The sequence below is a fragment of the Mobula birostris genome, chromosome 15, assembly GCF_030028105.1.
Source record: "Mobula birostris isolate sMobBir1 chromosome 15, sMobBir1.hap1, whole genome shotgun sequence".
In the NCBI taxonomy this organism is placed as follows: Eukaryota; Metazoa; Chordata; class Chondrichthyes; order Myliobatiformes; family Myliobatidae; genus Mobula; species Mobula birostris.
This window is the reverse complement of record NC_092384.1, coordinates 50,044,376-50,057,099: the sequence shown is the minus strand read 5'-3', so window position 1 is coordinate 50,057,099 and position 12,724 is coordinate 50,044,376. Positions and strand designations below refer to the sequence as shown.

At 40.5% G+C, this 12,724-nt stretch overlaps 1 protein-coding gene across 1 annotated transcript in view; it reads right to left on the bottom strand.

The window, feature by feature from the left end:
• ankrd11 (ankyrin repeat domain 11) overlaps positions 1 to 12,724 on the bottom strand; it is a 187,114-nt gene that overhangs the window by 125,479 nt on the left and 48,911 nt on the right. Inside the window, exon 2 of the mRNA XM_072279752.1 lies at positions 11,979 to 12,050. The gene's annotated coding sequence lies outside the window, so the exon portion shown is untranslated. The remainder of the gene's footprint in view (positions 1 to 11,978; positions 12,051 to 12,724) is intronic.

Here is a 12,724-nt window from a genome sequence, read left to right as displayed (position 1 = left end):
ATCCAAGCAGTTGGAATACCCAAGTGAACTTTTCTGAGTACATGAATGAATACGTTAGTCCTTTTGTTGAAAAATACTGTAGAGAAAATAACCTCGATAATAGGCGTTTTGTGATTGTCGATAATTGTGCTGCTCATCCACCTGACATTACCGAGTATGGCAGTAACATTTGTGTTGTGTTCTTACTGCTGAATACGACATTGTTGCTGCAGCTGTGCGACCAAGGCCTAATAGCCACAATTAAGGCTTACTATACGCAAAATGTGATGCGTTTTATTGTAAGTACCACTGACAGAGAGAGCAACTCCGAAGCATCTTAGCGAGAGATCTGGAAAGACTACAATATAAAATTGGCAATCGCCAGCTTTGGAGATGCTCTCGAAAGGCTAACAGTCTCGACGAGAAATGGCGTTTGGAGGGAACTACGTCCCGAAGCAGTAAACGATTTTGAAGGCTTCGAACCATCAACAATAAATACGGCAATAGTGAGTTTGACTGAGGAGGCTGGGTCTGTGGAAGTTAACGAAGATGATGTTGAAGAAGTTTTGGCATCCATGACCAAGAACTGACAGATGAAGAGCTGATACAATTGCAGTAGAAAGGATAACAATCGAAACCGAACGCAGTAGCGAATGGCCCAAAAGTGAAGTCATCCAGGAACTGAACATGAAGCAATTGCGTGAGATTTTCACTGTGATTGACAACGCTGCAATGATTGCAGAAAAGTATGACTTTAATTTTGAAAGATTACGTAGGTTTAGGGCAGGTTTGCAGGATGTTTTGAGTGCTTACAAAGAACTGTATGATAGCAAAATGCACGAGGCTAAGCAATCAAGCATACTGTCGTTTTTCAAGCCTTCCACATCAGCCACAGCAGACGACGAACCTCGACTTTCGACATCAAGACAGGCAGACATAGAAGAAGGTGACCTGCCTGCCCTGATGGAAACAGACCATGATGAAATGACACCCTAGTCTCCTGTACCTCCCACCACCTCAACCTCCAACGACTCAGCCTAACACACCATCATCAGTGTGCTTGCTGTCTTCCCGATTCCGGTAAGTGAAACTACACTGTACATACATTATTTCTACTTTATATAGGCTGTGTATTTTTATGTGTTATTTGGTATGATTTGGCAGCTTCATAGCTTAAAGGTTACTGGAGAGAGTATTTCTGCCGAGAGCACTTGCGTGAGATTTTCGCTGCTCTGGACAGTGCTTCAATGATTGCAGAAAAGTATTTCTATTTTATATAGGCTGTGTATTTATCATATCATTCCTGCTTTTACTATATGTTACTGTTATTTTAGGTTTTGTGTGTTACTTGGCATGATTTCATAGGTTATTTTTTGGGCCTGGGAATGCTCAAAAAATTTTCCTATATTAATAAATGGTAATTGCTTATTCACTTTACGACATTCCGGGTTATGAACTGTTTCATAGGAACGCTCTACCTTCGGATAGCGGGGAAATCTGTACCTGTAAACATCAAGAACTGTTAACTGTAAACAAACTGCAAATGCAGTTATAAATAAATAGCAATAAATAATGAGCATGAAGTAACAATACAAGTCCTTAAATGAATGTCGCCATATCCCCTTTTGTTCAACAGCCTGATGGTTGAGGGGTAGCAACTGTTCTTGAACCTGCTGGTGCGAGTCCTAAGGCACTTTCACCTTCTACAGCAGCAGCAAGAAACGAGCATAGCCTGGGTGGTGAGGATCTTTGATGATGGATGCTGTTTTTCTACAGTAATATTTCATGTGGATCTGCTCAAAAGTTGGGTTTTACCTGTGATGTACTGAGCTGAATCCACTACCTTTTGGAGAATTTTCTGTTCAAGGTATTGGTGTTCCCATACCAGGCCATAATGCAGCCAATCAGCACACACTCCACCAAGCACCTATAGAAGTTTGCCAAAGTTTTCAATGACATGTCAACCCTCCGCAGACTCCTGAGGATGCAGAGGCGCTGTCGTGCTTTCTCTGTACTTATATGATGGGTCCAGAGCTGGTCCTCTGAGATAGTTACACTCCCAGGAATTTAAAGTTACTGACCCTCTCTACCTCTGATCCCCCAATGATTACAGGCTCATGGACCTCTGGTTTCCCTCTTCTGAAGTCAATATTCACTTCCTTCGTCTTATTGACATAGAGTGAGAGGTTGTTGTTATTACAAAACTCAGCCAAGTTTCCAATCTCCATCCGGGATGCTGATTCATTGCTCCCTTTGATATAGCACACAACAATGGCATTGTCAGCAAACTTGTAAACAGTGTTGGAGTTGTACAGGTGTCCCCAGCTTTTCGAACGTTCGCTTTACGAAACCTCATTGTTATGAAAGACCTACATTAGTTACCTGTTTTCACTAACAGAAAGTGTTTTCACCGTTACGAAAAAAGGCAGCACGCGAAAAAAGCAGCGCACGCCCCGAGCAGCCACTCCTCCCCCGGATTCAGAACGGCATTCTAGTCGGCATTGCTTAAACACGTGCCTGTGAGCATCCTTTTGCAAGATGAGTTCTAAGGTATCGGAAAAGCCTAAAAGAGCTCATAAGGGTGTTACACTTACCGTAAAATTAGACATAATTAAGCATTTCAATCGTGGTGAACGAAGTAAGGAAAAAGTGAGTTTGGCTTGTGGAAGTTTATGAAGATGATGTTGAAGAGGTTTTAGCATCCCATGACCAAGAACTGATAGATGAAGAGCTGATGCAATTGGAAGAGGAAAGGATAACAATCAAAACCGAATGCAGAAGCGAACAGACCGAAAGTGAAGTCGTCCAGGAACTGAACGCGAAGCAGCTGCGTGAGATTTTCGTTGCAATGATAAAGTACAGCTTTAATTTTGAAAGGGTACGTAGGTTTAGGGCATATTTGCAAGATGGTTTGAGTCCTTACAAAGAACTGAATGAGAGAAAAATGCGCGAGGCTAAGTAGGCAAGCAAGCCTTCCACATCAGCTACAGCAGATGACGAACCTTGACCTTCGACATCAAGGCAGGCAGAGATAGAAGAAAATGACCTGCCTGCCCTGATGGAAACAGACAACGATGAGATGACACCCCAGTGTCCCACCACCCCAACCCCCAGGCCACGGACAGATACCCATTCGCAGAGAATGCAGCGGTAGCCAGGAGGCAACCAGCACATCTTTAAGAAAAAAAGCCAAAATAAACAAGCTAATTAATTAGGTGCCGCCCAGCACATAAATGTTGGCCCAGATCAGAGGCGATTGCCGATTGCTTCGCCTCTGATCTGGGCCAACATTTACGTGCCGGGCAGCACCTAATTAATTAGCTTGTTTATTTCGGCTTTTTTTCTTAAAGATGTGCTGGGTGCATCCTGGCTACCGCTGTACCACTGCATTCTTCACGGATCGGTATTGGTCAGTGGCCTGGAGGGTGGGGACCACTGCACCACCCCAACCTCCGACGACATAGCCTAACACACTATCATCAGTGTGCTCAGCGCCGTCTTCCCAATTCCGGTAAATGATACTACACTGTACATACATTATTTCTACTTTATATAGGCTGTGTATTTTTATGCGTTATTTGGTATGATTTGGCAGCTTCATAGCTTAAAGGTTACTGGAGAGAGTGTTTTTGCTGAGAGCGCTTGTGCCGTGTTTTTGCCGACAGCGCTTGCGTGAGATCTTCGCTACAGAGAACAGTGCGGCAATGATTGTAGAGAAGTATTTCTACTTTATATAGGCTGTGTATTTATCATATCATTCCTGCTTTTACTATATGTTACTGTTATTTAGGTTTTATCTGTTACTTGGCATGATTTGTTAGGTTATTTTTGGGTCTGCGAACGCTCACAAATTTTTCCCAAATAAATGGTAATTGCTTCTTCGCTTTACAACATTCCGGCTTACGAACCATTTCATAGGAACGCTCTACCTTCAGATGGCGGGGGAAACCTGTACTTAGCCACACAGTCATAGGTGTAAAGGTTGTAAAAGAGGGGGCTAAGCATACAGCCTCGTGGTGCATCTGTGCTGATAGAGATTGTGGAGAGAATACTGTTGCCAATCTGAATTGACTGGGGTCTGCAAGTGAGGAAATCCAAGATCCAATTGCACAAGGAGATATTGAGGCCTGGGTCTTGGCGTTTACTGATTAGTTTTTGAAGGGACATACACAAAATGCATTGGGAAGTGCTGCAGGGTTATCATTTCATGCGCAAGTTGACTTGGAAATATAACAACTGATTCTTCATTAACATGATGTAAATCCTGGAACCCTTAACCCAACACTTCACCAGGAATACTGAACGTTAATTGAGCAGAGGTTGAGGGGCAACGTGACAGTTATAAAATTATGAGACATATAGAGATTTGCTGGGTGACAATGTCACATAGTAAAAGACATAGCTTTATGGTGAGAAGAGAATTGTTTGAAGGAGATAGGCAAGGCAAGTTTTGTCTTACACAGAATGGTACCTGCCTGGAATGCATTGCCAGGGAAGGAGGTGGAAGTAGATATGATAGCAACAAATTTAAAAGGCATTTAGTCAGGTGGGATGGAAGGATATAGACCATGTGCAGATGGATGAATGGTATTAGTGTAAATAGGCACCACAGTTGACTATGTACCAAGGCACTTATTGCTATGCTGTACTGTTCAATGCTTTATAAGAGAGTACCCAAAGAAGTCAACATAATTGTCACAATCACATAATCATTAATGTTGTAGGATATTAAGCAATGGACTTACAAAAAAATTTGATCACCCTCACCATCTTCAACCTTCAGAAAGCAACTTTGAATCGTGCACAGATGTTCTGAATTCTATGCAATGATGTCATGAATAGGTTAAGCATTCAATGGTGTTTCATATTTATGTTGTCACTATAACAGATTTTTTTGGTGTCTATTGCTTCACAATTAAGTTTGCTTCAAACTTGGCTCTAACACACTTCTCTAATTATTGTACAAGAAATATCAGCAAGTTGTCACTTGCAACATTAATATTTCAGATAAGGGCAAATTGTGTCCCTTTAGCAACTTAGTGAGGATGCTTCATGTGACCCATTGTGCCTCTTCTTTCCGAAGGGAGCTACTTCCTGGATCCAGATCTACAATTTTGTGGCTAATCTTTCGATCAATTTAAAAAGGGGATGAGAGTGCTGTTTGGTAGCTTCAAAACATTAAAACTGATTCAAAGAAAAAACAAGAGAACCGGGAATGAAAATCTAATTCTGTTCTTTACTTTAAGCAAGGCACCACGTACCATGCAGTAGCATTATGAAGTATGAAATTCACATTTTTTTAAAAATCATAACCATAATTATATAAACAACAAAGAATGCTTAATTAAGTAATATATTTACAAGTAATACACACAAAATGTTGAAGGAACTCAGCAAGTCAGGCAGCATCTATGGAAATGAATAAACAGTCAACATTCCTGAATTTTAAATGCACAGCAGAGTCAATTTTTAAATTGTCATATTTAAGCCAAAAGATTTAATTGCTATGGAGGCTTACTCTTCTGGGATAACACCTTTCTTGGCAAGCGAGATCACTCTGCTTGGCAGGTGGGACTTGTGGTTGTGAAACAATATCTCTCGGAGGAGGCTCTGTGGCCTCCTCTGCGGTGGTTACAGGAGTTGACCGAGACTACAGGAAGTGGCTCCGACAGCGGTAGCCACTTTTCTTCATTAACAATTGACTCTGCTTAACTGATTGATGTGTTGTATTCAGACGATATCAGATGTAAGCTCCACTGTGATGGAGAGTGGTTCAGTTTTGTCCTTAATCTATCCAAGTATCCACTTTGATCACCTCCGTAGTCTCTTGCCAGGACTGTTTGTCCAGGAGTAAAACATCAAACTTCCTTGTTTGACGAGCCCTCAATTTGTTTCAGCTGTTTGTCCTGCATACTCCTTCTAAGATTGGGTTTGAGGAAATCCAAGTGTTAACATAAGGAATGATCCAGGAACAGCATACCCAGTGAGTGTTAGTTGTGAAGTGTGCTGCGTTACAAAATGCAAGGAAGAAATTGGCGAGCTTTTGATTCAGTGTCAGTGTCGTGTATTCCGTTGTCATTGATTGCAGTGCATTTTCTTTTTACTCTGGACAAATTTTTCCACAAAGTGGGTGGCATGGTGCAGATGTAATATGTCTTATTCCATTCATTTTTTAAGAACGACTGAAAATGTTCCGCCACAAACTATAGTCCATTGTCACTGATTAGGTGTTATGGAACACCAGTCCTTGTGAAGAGGCTTCTCAACACATGATCAGTTGTGATGGAGGCTGCTGGGAACACTTCTGGCCCCTTTGTAGCCACATTCACTACTACCAAGAAATTTGTGCCCATGAATGATCCCACAAAATCCACACGAATCCTCTGCCACGGCAATGCAAGAATGGAGAGATGCTGCTCTTGGCATCTTTTGGACATGTTGGCATCTTGCACAGTGCACGGCAAGCTGCTCGATCTGATCTACCCCGGGCCTCCAGACAAAATTTCGAGCCAACATTTTCCATATTAACCACACCTAAATGATCAGCATGTAGCTCCTTCAACACTTTCACTCTCAGCTTGGATGGTACAACAACTCTCAATCACCACATAAGGCAATGCTTGTCTAGGGCAAGTTCATCACGGCACTGGTAAAAAAAAATAGGCAACTGGAGTTTCTGCTGTACATTCCAGCCATTTTGGATGGCCTTGTAGACCTGAGAGAGTGTGGGGTCTTTTTTTGGTTTCTCTTAGAATCATCCCTGCCATAATAAGGAAATTTTCGATTTGTGTTAAGGAGTATACGTCAAAAGCAGTCATCTTTTGCAATTTTTTCCTTTTCCAAGGGTAAACTGAACAATCCATCAGCATTTCCATGATCTGTCGTCCTCTTGAATTCAATTTAGTAATTGTGCACTCCGAGGAACAGAGTCCATCTCTGCATTTGTGCTGCTGCTGTTATTGGAACACCTTTTTGTGGATTGGAAATGGACACCGGTGGCTGATGACCAGTAAAGAGGGTAAACTTGCTCCCATATAAGTACTGGATAAAATGTTTTGTACCCCAAACCCAGCATCAAGGCCTCTGTCAATCTGTGTGCAACTTTTCTCTGCAGGGGTAAGGGAACGCGATGCAAAGGTGGTGGGCTGTTCACTTCCATCACTTTTAACCTGTGACATGACTGCACCTGTACCATAAAGCGAGGTGTCACAGGCAAACTCTATTGGACAATGTGGATTATAACGTGCAAGTAGAGTGCCTGATGTCACCATATCCTTTGCCTTTTGGAAAGCCACCTCACTGCCCATTGCCATTTCTTCCCAATCTGTAGTAATGAGTTCAAGGGGTGGAGCACAGTAGCCAGGTTAGGCAGGAACCTAATATAGTAGTTGACCAATCCTGAAAAGGACCACAATTGTGACACATCCTTTGACTTCGGCCATCCACCACTCTTGAATTTTCTCAGCATGCTTGTGTAATCTTTGTGCACCAATAAGTGATGCTTGGTTTAAAGAATTCACACTTGCTGCATTATGCTCAGAGCTCATAATTTTCTAATCTTGACAGTTTGAAGATGTTCCTTGTCCTCATTACCAATAACAATGTCATCCAGGTAACACTCAGTGTCTGTGCAGCCTAAATGGAGAAAGATTTGAAACTCTGAGGTGAAAGGGTCTTGGGAACCTTCGTATAGGATTCTTTAAGGATTAATTTGCAGGTTAAGTCAGTAAGACCATAAAATATAGGAGCAGTAGGCCATTCAGCCCATCAAGTCTGCTCCACCATTCAATCATGGGCTGATCCAATTCTTCCAGTTATCTCCACTCCCCTGCCTCCTCCCCATACCCTTTGATGCCCTGGCTAATCAAGAACCTATCTATCTCTACCTTAAATATACCCAATGACTTGGCCTCCACAGCTGCTCGTGGCAACAAATTCCACAGACCTACCACCCACTGACTAAAGTAAGTTCTCCGCATCTCTGTTCCAAATGGATGTCCTTCAATCCTGAAGTCGACTCCCCTACCATGGGAAATTACTTTGCCATATCTAATCTGTTCAGGTCTTTTAATATTCAGAATGTTTCTAGGAGATCCCCCCTCATTCTCCTAAACTCCAGGAAATACAGCCCAAGAGCTGCCAGATGTTCCTCATGCGGTACCCCTTTCATTCCTGGAATCATTCTCACAGTGAGGAAGGCATTTTGAGAACTAGAATATAAAAGCAATGATGTACTGTTAAGGCTTTATAAGGCATTGGTGAAGCCTCACTTGGAGTATCCTGAGCAGTTCTGGGCCCCTTATCCAAGAAAGGATGTGCTGACATTTGAGAGAGTTCAAAGGAGGTTCACGAAAATGATTCCAGGAATGAAAGGCTTATCATAAGAGGAGCATTTGATGGCTCTGGGCCTTTACTCATTGGAATTCAGAAGAATAAGTGGGGGGGGGGGGGGGGGAATCTCATTGAGACATGAAAGGCCTCAATAGAGGAGATGTGGAGAGGATCTTTCCTATGGTGTGGGAGTCTAAGACCAGAGCGCTCAGCCTCAGAATAGAGGGACATCCATTTAGAATGGAGATTAAGAGCTCTTTAGCCAGAGAGATGAATCTGTGGAATTCATTACCACAGGTGGCTGTGGAGGCCATGTCATTGGATATATTTAAGACAGAGATAGATAGATTCTTGATTCGTCAGGACGTGAAGGGAAACTGGGAGAAGGCAGGAGATTAGGGCTGAGGGGGAAATGGATCAACCATGATGAAATGGCAGAGTAGACTCAGTAGGCCTAATGGCTTAATTCTGTTCCTATATCTCATGGTCTTGAAGAACCTGGCCCATACTTTTTTGCCAGAGTGCAGGCGCAGTTACCACTCCAAATACAAGCATGTTACAGTGAAAAAGCTCTTTGTATCTATGGTGAGCAACATTTTGGACTCCATCAATCTTCATTTGTAGGTAGGCCTCATTTAAGTTTTGCAAGGATATCCTCTATCCTGCACCAAGGGTATCGATTTACTTTCAGTACTGAGTTGATGGTGATCTTAAAATCACCACAGATCCCGACAGTCACATTCTTCTCGGCTACTAGGACCACTGGCATTGCTCATGGGCTCAACTGACATTGGAAAGAGTTCCTTCAGCCTCCATGTGAACCAGCTGACTGGCTATTTTATCACAGATGGGATAAAGAACCAGACGGGCTTTGCAAAACTTGAGTGCAGCATTTTCATTAACACTATTTTACCCTTGATATGTTTGAGTTTTCCATTGCCGTCACTGAACAGTGCTGTGGCATCATCCAGTACATTTACTAATTCACTTTCAGTTGGCTCTTTTGTAGAGGATGTGGCATGCAAACAGTGGATGGCTCTTCAATCAAGTTGTGGTCTCAGCCAAATACAAGCCCAATGCAGCTTGATGGTTGCCGTATTTCACTATCACGAACATCATTCCCACAGGAGTCATCTATTCTCCAGGACTAATTCTTAACTGGATATCTGCAGGCTTCAGTTTAAAATCTTTAATATGCCATTCAAACTAATTTTGAGGAATGACTGAAACAGCCAAATCAAATTCCATTTTTATTAATCTGCCATTCATTTCTCATGTAAGTGTTATTGCTTGTCCATTGTTACCTTATATTGTCCATTTTCACATTGTAAATCTCAAGGATAGCCAGTCTTGTGTCACTCTCATCATTATCAGATTTTCATCAACAACATACAGATTAGCGCTCTTATTGAAACTGTAACTTTACTTTTAGCTTTTTCTTTTCCCTGTGCAGTCCATTTATTTTTATCTGCCTAACACGCTCTTCATACGTGTCTTCCTTTGTTGCATTTTCTGCAAGCTTCAACTTTAAATCTATATTGCTCTGTTGTATGTGAGCCCCTGCCACAACAGTAACACAATTTGTTCAGCCAGACATGTTGTTTTGTTCATGCTCACTTTTATTCCTGACTGCAACTCTAATGTGTCTTTCTGCTGTTTCCATTGATACAATTTCAACTGCTCTTTTAAATGAAAGTTGTGCTTCAGTTAGGAGCTGTTTTTGAATGCTTTCTTGTAAGATTCCACAAACTAAACTCCCTCTGTACATCATTAAGCCCATCATTGAAATGACGATGCTCAGAAAATCTCTTCATTTCTGCCACAAATGGTCTCCCCTTCCTTTTGATTCCACTTATGAAACCTAAAGTGTTCTGCAATCAACAATGGCTTCAGTTCTAAATGCTCCTGCATTACTTTGACAATATCAGCAAGCTCATTTCAGCTGGTTGGAGCAGTTAAACTTCAAAGCAAACTATATGCCTTTAACCCCAATGCACTCAGCAAAATTGAAACTTGATTATCATCCGCTATTTAATTTGCTATAAAATACTGTTCAATTAGCTCAGTATACATGAGCCAGTTACCTGCTGAGCAATCAGATGTATCCATTTTTCCAACATAACCAGCCACTTCTGTTCTTTTATTTTTAATGATTATCATAACCTGGTACTCACTGTTTATGAACCCGCAAATTCTTCCATTTACTGCCTTTTTAAAGAAAAATTCAACCGTTTCTGTACGTGCTACACTGTTTTTTTTAAACTCAAACATCTCAGTGTGCTTCAACCTCAAAGGAGAAACAAAAAAGCCGGGAGTGCGAGTTGAACTCAGTTCTTTACTTTAAGCGAGACACCACACATCATATGAAAGCATCATGACACATGCAATCCATGTATTTTTACATAAAATGATAATGAATTACATAAAGAAAGCTTAATCAAAAAATAAATTTACAAGATTACTCAAACATTACTGAATATTAAATAAACAATAAGATCTAGACTGGTTCTCCATTAATTTCCTCTAACATAATTCTTTACAAATATGTCTCCTATTTATTCGTAACACCAGCAAGGAAAAAGACTTCCCTGGATTCAAAATCTACCCTAGCCATTGTAAATACACTGTAGCTCCAACCACTTTCAGAACAATATGCAGCAATTCATCAAATTTAGTATAACATCTTTTAACACTAAGTCTGGACACCCTTGAGGCAAATTGAGTCATCAACAAATGCAAAAACACGGGGTGAACGAGAGTACTTCCATTGAAATATTCCCTTATAATTTCTGATGCCATTAAAAGAGGCTTTTCTGGTAATAGGGAAAGAGAGGGAATCTAGAATGAGATTATATTGGTGATGATCTGAGATGTGCAAAAATTAACTCATCCAGCTGCCAATGGATACGATTCTGAAATCCAAATTAATTGTAGAAAAATAAATGTAAATCCTGCTAATTTTGCAAATCACCCAATGGGGCAAACTCTCAACAAAATACAGACCAATTCATGTCACCCTTCACTTTGACCCTCAATATTAAGTTACAGGAGATGATGTAAAATCCACATAACCGAGGGAAATGCCCAAATTAGTACCATTTACATTAAAATCTTGACACTATTTGAATCAGAATCAGGTTCATCTTCAAGAGACAGACCCTAGATAAGGCAGCATCCATCATTAAGCTTCCTCAAATTCCAGGACAAGCCTTCTTTTCAATACTACCATCAAATAGGAGGTATAGAAACCAAGACCCACAGACAAGAATTTGCCCTCATGCAAAGTCCATGATCACTTTATCATTTTCTTTTTGCTTTGCACTAATTACTTATTTTGTAACTTAGAGTAATTTTGTCTTTGCATTGTACCACAGCCACAAAACAACAAATTACACATCATTTAAGACTATGTTAATAAACCTAACCATAAAGTTCATTCCAAAATGAAAATTAGGAAAATTGTCAAATTCTTCTGTAGACAGTTGAGGGATAAACGTGGCTATAGCTTTAACTGGTTGTTAGACGTGACGCAGCACCAATTTGCTTTTAAATATCCTAGGAAATTTTCCAAATTAGATATCAACATTACTGGGTGTACTGTCATTCACAGAAAAACTATGGAAGGACTCTTCCTCATATAATTTTATTCCGAAAATCTTAGTACTTACTGATTCCATAGTTCTCCACCACGGCATTTGTTTGCTCCAATAATGGAATGCACCAGCTTTGATGACAGTGGTCTGAAATGATATTGGGGAAAACTTAGTTAGAAGGGAAATCTAATTAGTTATGGTAAAAAAAAATCAAGTTCAAACAGTTAAAGTTGTATATACCACTCAACACATGTTTGAAAAACAAAGCATTATTCCTTGTTACCACTTCAATGAAGTAAAATCTTTACATCTGAGTTCAAGATTAAAACTGCATGAAAAGCAGTGGAATTTTTTTAAAAATGTATCTCAACACATCACATGAAATGTAACCGCATTATCCGATAAACCACAAGTATATGAAATGGCAAATTTTGCCATAACAACAACTATTACTCAGGTTCACAAGAAGCTCTGCTCTCAATGTGGTTTTCCTATCCTGAGTTTCCTCTCGTTTTCAAATGCTGATGTTGGCTAAATGTGGTTTTTCAATAGTGAACTCAGCTTCCCATATCAATGATTCTCCATTTGTTAAGAAAAAATATACATTCAACAATTGATATCAGCAGAGCTGCACCCAACTCTACGAATAACTGTGCTTTTATAGTTAAAAAAAGGGTCAACCCTTTCAATATGTGGACTGCCTTATAGGAATTTTGTGTAAACATCTTCTTCCTCAAAATATACTCAAGCATTTCACTATGCATAATTGGCCTCCAATTTTTGTTTCGAATCCCATGCCTTGACATTAGGATATTTTAAGT